At 39.4% G+C, this 12,055-nt stretch overlaps 1 protein-coding gene across 2 annotated transcripts in view; it reads left to right on the top strand.

The window, feature by feature from the left end:
• Positions 1-12,055, top strand: part of ptprn2 (protein tyrosine phosphatase receptor type N2) — a 144,529-nt gene that overhangs the window by 1,034 nt on the left and 131,440 nt on the right. The gene's annotated exons all lie outside the window — the stretch shown is intronic.

The following is a 12,055-nucleotide window of genomic DNA, read 5'->3' as shown; positions in this document are numbered from 1 at the left end:
CTTTTGTTGAGACAGAGAGAGATTAAAGGGATTCGTTTTACTGCTTCGGCGGCGCGTGTGTGTGAGTTGAAAGCAGATTCTGCTCACTTGCAAGAGCCAATTTGTACTTCCAGTCACACTTACTGGTCCTGGATCAACTCTCAGAACACACGACAGCAGAAACTTTACCATGAGCAAGAGGTGAATATAGGTCTCCGGCTGGCACTCGAGTTCTGTGATGATTCATACAGACACCGAGATGCATCATATGCTGTATATTTAGAACAGGAGGATGTCCGTTCTTTTATAATGAATGTGCAATTTTCCTATTTATTCATAAAAGCTTTGCTCATACAGGCCATTAGGTACACAAAACCCAGAAGTTGCATTTTCTTTATGTGGCTTTTCTTCCTGCAAATGGACTATTTTGTGCTTAAAAATACTTGTGAATGAGTCAGTGCCTACTCCCAGAGTGCATTTCTCTCATTGAATTCTCAGTATATTTTTCTGTGAGAGTGGAAGAGGTTTCTATTGTCAGAGTGTGGCTGAGAGTTAGGGATGGTTATTGTTTTTAATGAGTCCCACTGCGGATTATGCATGTCACTGGAAAGCTTTAGATCAACGTGTGCCGGTGTGATGCAGCTACTTCTCTATACATTTAATAACAACAATAATAACGGTGATAATAAAAACATGCTGCACTACAGGGCATGCATGTAGTTCGACATGTTGCGTGGGAAGGAGATGAAGCGTGCTGTGTGTGGGTGTTTATGTCCTGCATGGAGCACATGAAAGCCAGACGGGGAAAAAGAAGTCTCTAGCTGCACGCTCTGATTATGCGATTATTTGCTGTAAGACTGAAACAGTGGTGTGAATTTGTCCATATGCATGAGGCTTTTCATAGCGCCTAAGAAGTAGAGTCAACTCCTAATGCACTTAATGCACTTTAACAATTGCCCAAACCTATTATGCTCACATGCATAGCTCACATGCTTGTGTGAGAGTGACACTAATTTGCATCCAGACACAAGAACTGCACTCATGAAATGGAGTTTAAGCTGTGCTACTCTGGCCTACAAAGCTAAAAAATGGAACATATATTTGCTCCAAAATGAGTCAAAAACATGAATCTGACTTAACATCAGTTTGAAGATATATAAAAATAAAAATGTCCCACAAAAATGTATATCTTTTGTCAAAATACCATGCAAATTATCACAGGACAGCTAACCTAGCATTGGAGATTACCATAGCTAGCCTAAACTAAAGCTGGAGCTTAACTATAAACTAATGGAAGTTACCACCTCAAATTTTCAAATAACTGCCAACAGACATTACATTCTAATCTAACATTTTTGGCGTCAACTTCACCCTATACAAATAAAATATGCCACAGAAATGTATCTTTTCTGTTACAACAGCATGCTAAATCATTACAGAACGGCTAACCTAGCATTGGGGATAGCCTCAGCTAAAGTTAAATTTGGGAACTTGCCGTATTTGCAATTAGAAAATATCCAGCTTGGTTAATCAAAAAATTGCTACTTTGACTTGTTATTTCACAAACCTTGAACAGAAAACATAGAAAAAATATCCAGCTAAACTTCCGCTAACAGTGACTAGCTAACTATCTTAGCTTGAACCCTACATGACTTCAATGCTGCCTTTAAATGCATTTAAACTGTGAAATATTAAAATTATTTATTATTAACACATTTCATCAAAATTTATTTACAATATAAATAGTAAGAGCTGAAGGAAAGCATATATATAATCATTATGAACTGAGGAATGGAAGTTTATCTTCGTGGACAACAGAGGTGAGAAACCTAATTTAGTTGATATATTGCAATTTTTTCCTTATCTTTTGTTAAAACTATAAAGCAGAGTGTAATATCTGTTGGCGTTTATCTTTGGCAGTAAATTTTTAAAAGCATTGCAGGTGTTTTATGTGTTAAAAACTATTGCTAATGGCTACAAGCTTAGCATCAGCTAAGGCAACTCCTGTGGAATTTATGCACTAAAGTTTGCTTTATACACATTTGAAGCTCATATTTAATTGTGTTAAACTGTAGTTAGAATACACTATAGATATTGATAGTGGACAGAAATATATTATAGTCTAACTGTAGTCTGTAATTAAAAATAAAAGTGTTGTATTGAAACAAAATAGTTTAAATGTACAAAAAGGTGAATTTTGAATCTTATGCAGCTTTTGTGGCAGTTATAATCAGCCTAAATATTTATAAGTATCATAGATTTCCACCAGTTTGAACCATTTTGATTATTTCAGACCCCCTTTTTACTGTTTCTAAGCCAGTAGTCACTGCTTCCTGCCATAGCTCTATAATATAGGCTACATCTGACTTCCATGTTTAAATTTCCTCCAGTGACATGCTGTTTGGCCACCTTGATCATGACGTCTGAGTGTCTTTTTCTTGGAGGACGCTCTTGTTTGCCAAAGAACAGGAGGTCATGGACGGGTTGACGTGTTTCCGACATGTTTATATGTTCCTCCTGAGGTGACTCACTAACCAGCCTTGAAGCAAGATGTAATTCAGCAGTTGCATTTGACAAATTTAACAACTCTGTTGCACATTAATTATGCCATAAAGTGCACTAGGCTTGCTGTATTGCATTTTCTTTAATTGATGAAGGAGGAAAGAAGATTTCTCTAAGCTTTATTTCAAGAGTGCAGGAAGGTTAATGGCTTGTTTACACTCATTTAGAAAAAAGTATAATTTGAATAATGAATTTATTGACTACTGCAGAGAGTCTATCCAATGGAACATTTGCAGAAATTGACTTTGTTGCACATTAACACTCCGGTGCCTTGCGATCGGTATTGCTATCAGGTTTGTTGTTAAAATTCTATTCAGCATCTCCATTCTGTTTGCAGAGTTTTGGCGTTGCTCTGAATCCCAATAGCGATGAGTGAAAATCCCACAGTTTAACTAGACATGCAACCGTTCTCCAGCTGCAAGGTCGGGTTTTGTTAGCAAGAAAAATGTCCTTTTTAGAAGCGTGCTGAATCTACTAATGTGGGGAAATAATATTCTAATAAAACAATTAATGAATAGCTTTTCTGATAATGAAAAGAAAACAGCTGCTATTCTGATAACACAAATCTTGCAGGAGCAGACTGAGCACAGAGTTAAACATGGAAACTCAGGCCTTAATAGCTGCATATTGATTGCGTTGATCACCACAGGCTTTAAGGGATTCTGTCTAGACTCCTTTAAACCAGCTACACAGAAACAACTCTCTTTTACACTCACATTACAGAATGTATCGATGATAGAGATATGTGACACGGTCACTTATCTCCAATATGTGCATGTAGACGCTGTGCTTTGAGGCTGGGCTGCTGGGTCTTTTCATTACGACTGGTTATCAGCAGCCATCGCCTAATATACCCAGACAAGTTAGATTTGATTCATAGGCTGCTGAGCTCTATCTATTTTGCCACAGGCCTCTGTCATCCCATAGATATCAGGACTGAGTGGAGATATCAAATATCTTATAGTGGTTATAAATCATCTGAGGGAATTGAAATGTGCAGCGATATGAGGATAGATATTTTACTACAGTGTGGATTATGAACATGGGGTATTTTCAGGTGAATTAGACATCTTGTCACAGTGGAAGTGGGCTGTATTCATCCTATATGTTACGTGGTTTGTTTGGTCGTATTATTTCCTGTGTTGCTAGGACACTCCTGGGCTCTTCCAGGGTATTAGTGATTTCAGAACTGCTTGTCCTGGGAGTAGGGACGCTGTAGTTCGCAGATGATGACGATTTGCTGAGCATTTTGGACATTTTTAGTGAGTCTAAACTTATGTTCGGAAATGTATGAAAATGCAAGGTATAGCTACACTCTTCTTTAAATCCAGACTATGTTGATGAAGACAAATCAGGAAAAAGATGCACATTTAAGTCCTTGTCAGACAGAACATCTAACAGTGTTGCCTTCATCAATTTAGTAAAGTGGCATCATTCTGTCATTCAGATATCCAGGTCACTTTTACACTTTAATGATGTCATTCAGAGAGCTGTGGTGTGTCTACAATATTTGCCATACATGCAAAACTGGAAAATTCATCAAGTAAAACAAAAGGCAGAAAATTATACAAATGAGATAAAGACCAAGCTGAATCTGGTATGTAATAAATTATTTAACTGCAGCTCCTAAACAGTGATTCTGTTTGTGACAGCTCACCTGTCTAGAGTGAAGAAAGGTGCTGTTATTCTGACTGACCCTGTCTTCACATGAGGAATAATTTATAATTACGAGTATTCAGTGACGTTTCTGGTGTTGCTCCATGTGCGTAGATGCGAGCAATTCTTATAGAACTCCTGCTGCTGTCTGATGCTGCAGGTATTTAATAAACTTAGAGAAACAACTTCGCCAAACAGCCGGAAGCAACAAACTAATCTAATCTAAAACCCAGAGTCTCAATCTGACCTTCGCAGTGATAAAGTTGTATTTTTATGGACCTTTTAGTTTGTAATTGATGTGAAATTGTAGGGCAAAGTGACGCGAACAGTGATTTTGGCACAGCAACTGTGACTTTGTGATATTTTTAGAGCAACATTAGTGCTGACTTGTGGAAAAAGCCTTCCCCAAATTGGTTCACATAACTCCAAGTATCTTGCTTGTGCAATTGCATGCAGTTCAGACTTCTGCCATGTTGAACATGATTTGGAAATGTTACTAGGTTACAAATTTACAGAAAAGTGACCAGAGTGCTCATTCAGACAGAAGCTAACACCTTCAGATGCTGTCAGATTAACAGGAAGCAGTCTGAAAGAGGCTCCGGTTATTTTGGAACAATGACAAAATAACAGCATAAATTATGGAGAACAAAGAGTTGAAATGGCAAGGCTCTTCTCAGTTGCTTCATGCTCATTGTGAAAATGGTAACATGCTAATGTTTATCATGTTTAGTGTCATTTGGAATGTTAACATTTGGTATTTAGCTATAAACACAAAGCAGAACCGATGCTGAATGAAATTAGCCTAGCCGCGGTAGACCCATGCTCTGAAGACGCAAGGGTCTAGGCACGCTCGACAGGGAGGGAGGCGGGCTAAAAGGTTGTCTATCAAGTCACTCTGCAGCAATTGGGTAGGTATACAACCAATCAGCGCAACGAATAGGCTGACGTAGTTCCTAGAGCGCCGGATTGTGGCTAAGTCCCATTAGCTTCCCAACCAGCGGAGCCAACTGGTATATTAAGGATTTGCCGTATCCCGTCAGCATAAGTCCAAATACGTCTTTCTTCTAAATGAAACACTTCAGTGCCATCCTTTGTTTATCTTTCAAGTTGAATTTTAGCTTCAAATCTTTAAGGGCTGTGGCCAAAGCCGAGTCGAAAGATAACTGTTTATTGTGCTCCGGTTGTTTCTGTCAGAATCGTCGCACCTCTGTCGTCACTTCGTTACGCCCGCCTTCTGACTCTACACTTCATGGTGATTCGTCCGGCCAGTTTTAGGAGAATCCAACCTCGAGCCTTATGGAGGGTAACTAGACCCACCCTGGCAGAGAATTAAATTCGTTGCCGTGGGTTGTCTAGCGCGGCTAGGCTATAATGAAATCATTAAACACATTAAAAGTTCGACCCTGAGGATGGCAGAAAGTTTCTACAGTTTCATGGCAATTCATCCTGTAGTTGTTGAGATACAGCCGCCTGGATCAAAGCAGCGAAACTTCTCCATTCAGACACTATATGAATATGCTTTCAACACATTCCTCATGCAGTAAAAGCAGAGACATTTTTGAATAATGAAAACTCCATTTCTAAAACTCGGTCCTCAAATTATAATTAAAGTAAAAACCTGTCCAAGGATAAGAACTAATAGGACTGCCAAACTAATACAGACCTGCTGTGATGTCTCGCACACTCTCAGTAAAGGTCACGGTGCGTTTTCCTTTTCTCTCAGGACGTCTGAGTCATCGTGACTGATCTGCTAGAGGGTCAGCTTGAAGCAGCTAGCATCGACCTTCAGTTCAGACTTTATTGACATGTCGGATGAGGAGACTTTCTCAAATTCACCAACGACGTAGACTCATCCAATAAATGGCAAACTATTTGTTGGACGGGGTTTTATTGTGCAGTACATCCCCCTCTGTGTGCACATGGCAGTCCATGATGGTTAAGTGAGCATTTGGTGTGTTATTTGCAAAGCCTGTTTTTCAAAATTGATAATCTCAGCAGCTGCACAATTCAATACGAGTGCAATTGATTGAACATTAAGATTTTCTACCATCATCTGTTGTTGAATGTAATATATGCCTATTGATCTGTGCTAATAAACAGCGTGCAGTGTTCTCCTCAGCTGCTCTGAACCCACATACAGCTGCTGAACTCTTGTTTTCGGCGGCTCTGGATGAAATGAATCGCAGCCTGATAAGCTATTCAAGTGCTGCTGTTTTTCTGATTGCAAGGGAAAATTGTTTTTTTTTTTTAGCTTTTAGTTCATTTCAAAGTTGCAGCCTTGAACGTGTGAGCGCTGATTTTCAGCAGAAACGACACAAAGCAGGCTCATGGCTTGGGATGCTGCCATGGTTGGTGTGATAACAGGCGAGGTGCAGTGTTTCTTTGTGATTCAACAGATGCTCAGAGGGGTGTGTTGGGAGCAAAGCGGCTGGCTGTTTCTGTGCCGACACACGTCAGAATTGTCGAACCGTCGTGTCGTGGCAATCGGTCTCATTCCTGACTCGGTTCAAGGTGAACCCAGGAAATATTCTGGGTCAAGGAGGAGGAAGAGTTCCATCAGAGAGACAAGGAAAATGTCTTTTCTTCTTGAGCACTCTAAAATTAATTAGTATTTTCATATTCCTCTGAGGCTTGTTAGGTGTGAGAACATGATGCATTTACACTACTATGCTGATAAAACAGTTTTCCCACTTCTTGCTCGTGACAGTGCAAAGAATGTGCTCCTTCATGCGCTTTCTCACCTCTGAATGCACCTGAGCTTCACCGCCTCGTGACACCGAGTGTGAAAAACATCCTCGGGTTGTTAAAGGAGGAGCGGACAGCTCTGTTAGGCCTTTCCACGACCGTTTGGAGGTTCAAATTAAGTGGTGTTGGTAAAGGGGTCAGTCTGAAGGTCACCTGTGTGTTGCAGAGCCAAGATTTATAATGAGGACAATAACACAGTAATGAGGATTCTGAAAGCTGTGAGTTGAGCACAGGAATTAATCTATACTATCTTGGCTGTGATTAAAGCCGTAATGTGCCTGCTTCGTCTTTGGGTGATGCTGATTAATACTCCTGACCATTTCTCAGTGCAGCAGGGGAAGAAAATGACTCTGAGAGAGAGGCAATGCAATGGAGAGATTATGAAACCCTATTTTCCTATTTGTGTGACTAATTGATATCACTGCTGTCATTTGTGAAGTACATTAGGGGCATTTTTCACGCTCCCCTCTCTTGAGCATTGTTTTAAGCCATGGAGGGCAGCTGGTTTAGGGAAATATCCTCACATAAACCCACAATATGTAGCTTATATACATTACCTTATAGTTTCTTAGTATTGCATTTTTAATTTGCATTGTTTTATTGCCCCTAAATGGCTAAAACTTAATATAGGAAAGGTTGAAATAGCATCTTACCCTAAGAAATCCATTCCAAGATAAGACATAATCAATACCTAGCTTTTTTGACCTTGTTAACTTGATAGATATCACATGATATCTTGAAAAAAAAATGCAAAAAAATCAATAAAATTCAAAAGTAGACTGGAATTTACAATGTAAAGTAACATTACAAACCCGTAACTGTGAGTAACCATGACATTACCTTGTTTTTAAAAAAGAGAAATTGTGTTTTTCTTAACATAAGACAGTTAAAATACATTTGCAAATATATTATAGTTTCACAACTAATTCATTTTTCTGTAATAGAAGCATCTGTTTCCTACAATTACTTAACAGGAAAAAAAAGCATTGCTTCTCTGATGTTACACAGATTACAGAAATTTTACCTGTTTAACCTTAATCTATTTATGTTATCATGATATATTAAATAATTATATTTACACAGGTAAATATATTTCATTAGACACTGAAACGCCCAAAAACTCACATGATTTCATGTTAAATTAGGGATAAATCATGTATTTTAATTAAGGAAAAGTAGTGTATTTTCATTAGATGGAGTTTTTTTTGGTACCTCAGCTGTCAGAATATTGTGGTTTTTCTAATTCTTTTTTTTTTTTATTAATAGTGTAGTTCTGCACATTCAAAAGGAAACAACACTGTAGTGTTATATCTCAGTCATTTTAAAGCAGGAGAGGATTCTTTGTATGAGAAACGATTCTAGATATGTGACTTTGATGCACAGAGATATATTTTTAGGGCTCAAATTAACAATTGATGCGAGAGTTTAACATACACATTGTACTGAAACTACTTAACTCACCTGAATATAACTTTCACTTACTTTGGGAAGTCTCATGTTGACCATTGGGTGATTATAATTCATAGTCATAAGAACGGTTTTGGTGATGCTCACAACAAAAGATGGAAGGTCAGTTGCCATATAGTTGTACTAAAAAAATCATGAGGACAGGAATCAGAATTATTCAGTTTTTTTTACCTTGAATCATGTTCATGTAGCAAACCGCTTCCTAAACTTCAGTGCAGCTAAAAAAGAGCTTCATAATGCCATTTTATTGACATTATTGGTGAGAATGACTGAGTTGACACCAGTGCTCTGTTTTTAAAAATCTGTACTACATAAAAACATAAAATATCAAAAATGCAAGGTTTTAAAATGGGTTTTGTGTCATTTTAGTAAGATACCCAAGTCATAAAAACTGCCTGTTCATTAGTGATGAGAAGTGCCCTGACCAGATAAAAGCATGGAGACAGGTTCATGGCACAGTGGGTACCAAAATGTTCCTATTTGCGACTGAAGATACCTGATTCCACAGGTAGTAGAGCTGAGCATTTTATCTGTAGCTATGAAATTACCAAACGGCCACAAAAAATGACTTGAGCTCAACAAAAATGTTTTTTTTTTTTCTGGTATTTGCATCTCTTCTGGCTTCACACCTGCAGGAAAGTAAAGTCAAACGTTATGGGGCGGTGAGGACAAACCTTTATCTTCATCTGTAGCTATAGATTTCCCCCTGGGCCACGTTGTGTTGATTTACTTTGGGGCTCTTCAGCACTTCAGAAAGAGGACGCTTCACTGTTGGACTCGCTCTGGTTCTGCACTTCACCACCCAATCACACCTTAAAAGAGGGGAGAAAATCAAACGTCTGAATCACTCACTGCAGGTCAGAGAAAAGGTCAAGCTGGCCTATTTCTGGGCCCTCGGTTGCAGCAGTGATGCTGCCATCTTTAATTCATGGCCGTTGTCTGGGCTGTCGCCTGGAGCTGGCAACTGAGTGACTGAGAGTGACCTGCGTGCCTGGGAATTCTTGGAGAATTGTGTTTGGTTACACTCCTGTGGACGTCAGGTGGTTTCACGTCAGGTCCTTTCTTCTGTCAAAGTGACCTCAAAGCCCCCCGACTACCTGCTGCAAGCTCCTACTAATTATTCATGTTAAGAACCCTCAGATTTATTCTCTGATGCATTACGTTTGCCCAAAACAAAAAGTTCTACAGTTTCAGAAAGAAACTTAATTGATCTCTTGGCAAAAATTAGATGATTGTCCTACTGTTATTTTGTTGTTTTAGCCTAAAACTATTGATTTCCCCTCTTTTTTTTCTTCATTGCACACTATGATTACTTTGTGTTAAATATGAATAAATATGTAATACTACATCTACCTCCAGGCAGTTCCAAAGAGCACTTAAAAATCTGTTACATCTTTTTAATTTAATCCATGCAACAGCTGAAGTTTGAAAACAGATCCAAGCTAGCTGGTGCTTATGCTAAGCTAAGCTAACCGGCTGCTAGCTGTAGTTTCATATTCCAGAGACAAACATAAGAGTGGTATCAACTAAGTCTTGTCAAGAAAACACTTAAAGGCAGTTTCCAAAGTGTCATCTCACAAAATAGACCTTTTTTTGACATAAAATGTGCTGACTAAACCCCTAAAATGTCATCTCTGTGTATAATGTTATATATATTTGAAGTTTTGTCCATGATAGTGATCCCTGCCTGGCTTAAAATGAACTGAATGTGATTTTAAGGTGTTGTTTCCTCTAGAATGTGCAGATTTATGAAGCCAGTCACTCATTATACCAGCTCACCTAAGACTTAACTGTTGCTGCACATCGGTGAGCTGTAATATTTGAGTAATTCAGCCCATACCTGTTACAACCAGAGATTGATTTTTAAAAAATATAATGTTACAGATAGCCTCACCGTACAAATTTACAGGTTTGGTTTCTTAGGTTTGCTTGGAAATTCTGAATCCATGTCTTTAAAACTGTCATAGATACACTTCAGTTCCATAGTGGAAATGCTCATCCATGGCATTGACTAGTTATTTCTCTCATGATTTGTCTTCTAGCATATAAAACTCCATAAGGGCACGTTAACAAGGTAAAAAACCTGATTTTCTGTGGAGGGGGTATTCAATAGGAAGCCATACCAGTAGAATTTTAGTATTTCTGCAGTGTTAAAGTGAATTATTCACCCAAGAAAGGTAGTTTCTGCATGAAATGTGGATGCACAGAATGTCATAGTGTTATTCAAACAACTGTAATAACAGTGTCCTGTCATGTTCAGATGAGAAGTGTGCGGGGATTGTATGAAAATGTCGAGGATAATGATAAGCTAAGCAAAGCTCAGTTGGTGACAAGTGACGTGCAGCTTTTGACAAGAACAGGCCTTCTGGAGCAGAGAGAAGCTTGGAGCCATCTTTAATTTTAGCAGGAGAGCGCCGTAATGACACAAGCTGTTTAAATCTGCGGACATGGTGTCAAGCTGATGCTAATTTGCTTGCAGGTGATGTTCCTCTCTGCTGTCCCTCCTCCAGCCACGCTCCCCTTTTCAATTCCACTTGCGCTTTTATTGCCGTTGTCACCCGCTGCACTGCTCTGAAATGGCTTTTTTGGCTGCCAGTGCAGGTGTGTGTGATTAAAAATGAGTCTGGTGTCCTTGGTCGCAGCTTATATTTATAATAAAAGATACGTTGGTGGCCCCAGAGAGTGAATGAAATATGTCCTTAACTGCAGCAGGCTCTGGGAGCGGCTGTCCTCGCTGCCAGACTCCCAGCATCCTCCTTGGCCCCTCAGACATCACAGATGGTATCCCGGCACCGGCCAACCACCTGTGAGGGAAAGTGAAGTCTCTGACTTCTTGTTCAGCCTTGGGTTGCGCCTCATCGGGACGTATTTAATGTTGCAGGCAAGGTCAGCCAATCACGGCAGAACGTTTGAGACGATGTGAAGAGGATCTTTCAGAGCTAAATCTGCAGTGAGATGTGTAATGAACGGCCTGATGATGCACAGGTGGAGATTAACTGAAAGATTATGTGGGCATATTATTTTCTAATGAGAAACATTTCTTATGCAATAACTTTTCTTTTATTGACCTTAAATGAGCTTTTCCCTCCTCTCTGGTTTCACGCCCCTGAGTGCTGTGAGGGTTTGGCTCAAGGTGAATAGTTTTTGGCCGTGCGTGTCTCTACATGTGTGTTGCTTACTTATACAGGAGGTGCACTTGCTGCCCTCGATGGTAATTCAGCAGGCAGGGGGCATCACTGGAAAGTGTTTCTCTGCTCTTTGTAGAGGCCTTGGAGAGATCTCTGTAGCAGGTAATTGATCCAGGTTCCCATTTCTGAATGCATTTCTGGAAGTGTTTTTTCATGCAAAGTCTCCACAGCTTGTTGCATATCATTTCTACAGACAGACTGAAGCAAAAATGTTAAAATGTGGAGCAGTTTTGTGCATTTCACTCTCTCCTGTGACTACAGACCATTAACTACCAGTGTATCTTGTTAAAAAAAACTGAACTGACTCACTGCATCCACTGACCTTCTGGATTCTCCCTGCATACTGTGTTTGTAAATTAGGTCACACAGCGTCTATTTTGGGAGGGGAAGCTTCTGCACATTTAGAACACCTGTGGTTCGCTCTCATCTGGAGCTGCTGCTCGCAATTATTTTCATCA

The sequence above is a fragment of the Acanthochromis polyacanthus genome, chromosome 20 (genome assembly GCF_021347895.1).
Source record: "Acanthochromis polyacanthus isolate Apoly-LR-REF ecotype Palm Island chromosome 20, KAUST_Apoly_ChrSc, whole genome shotgun sequence".
Taxonomy (NCBI): Eukaryota; Metazoa; Chordata; class Actinopteri; family Pomacentridae; genus Acanthochromis; species Acanthochromis polyacanthus.
This window is presented reverse-complemented; position numbering and strand designations above follow the sequence as displayed.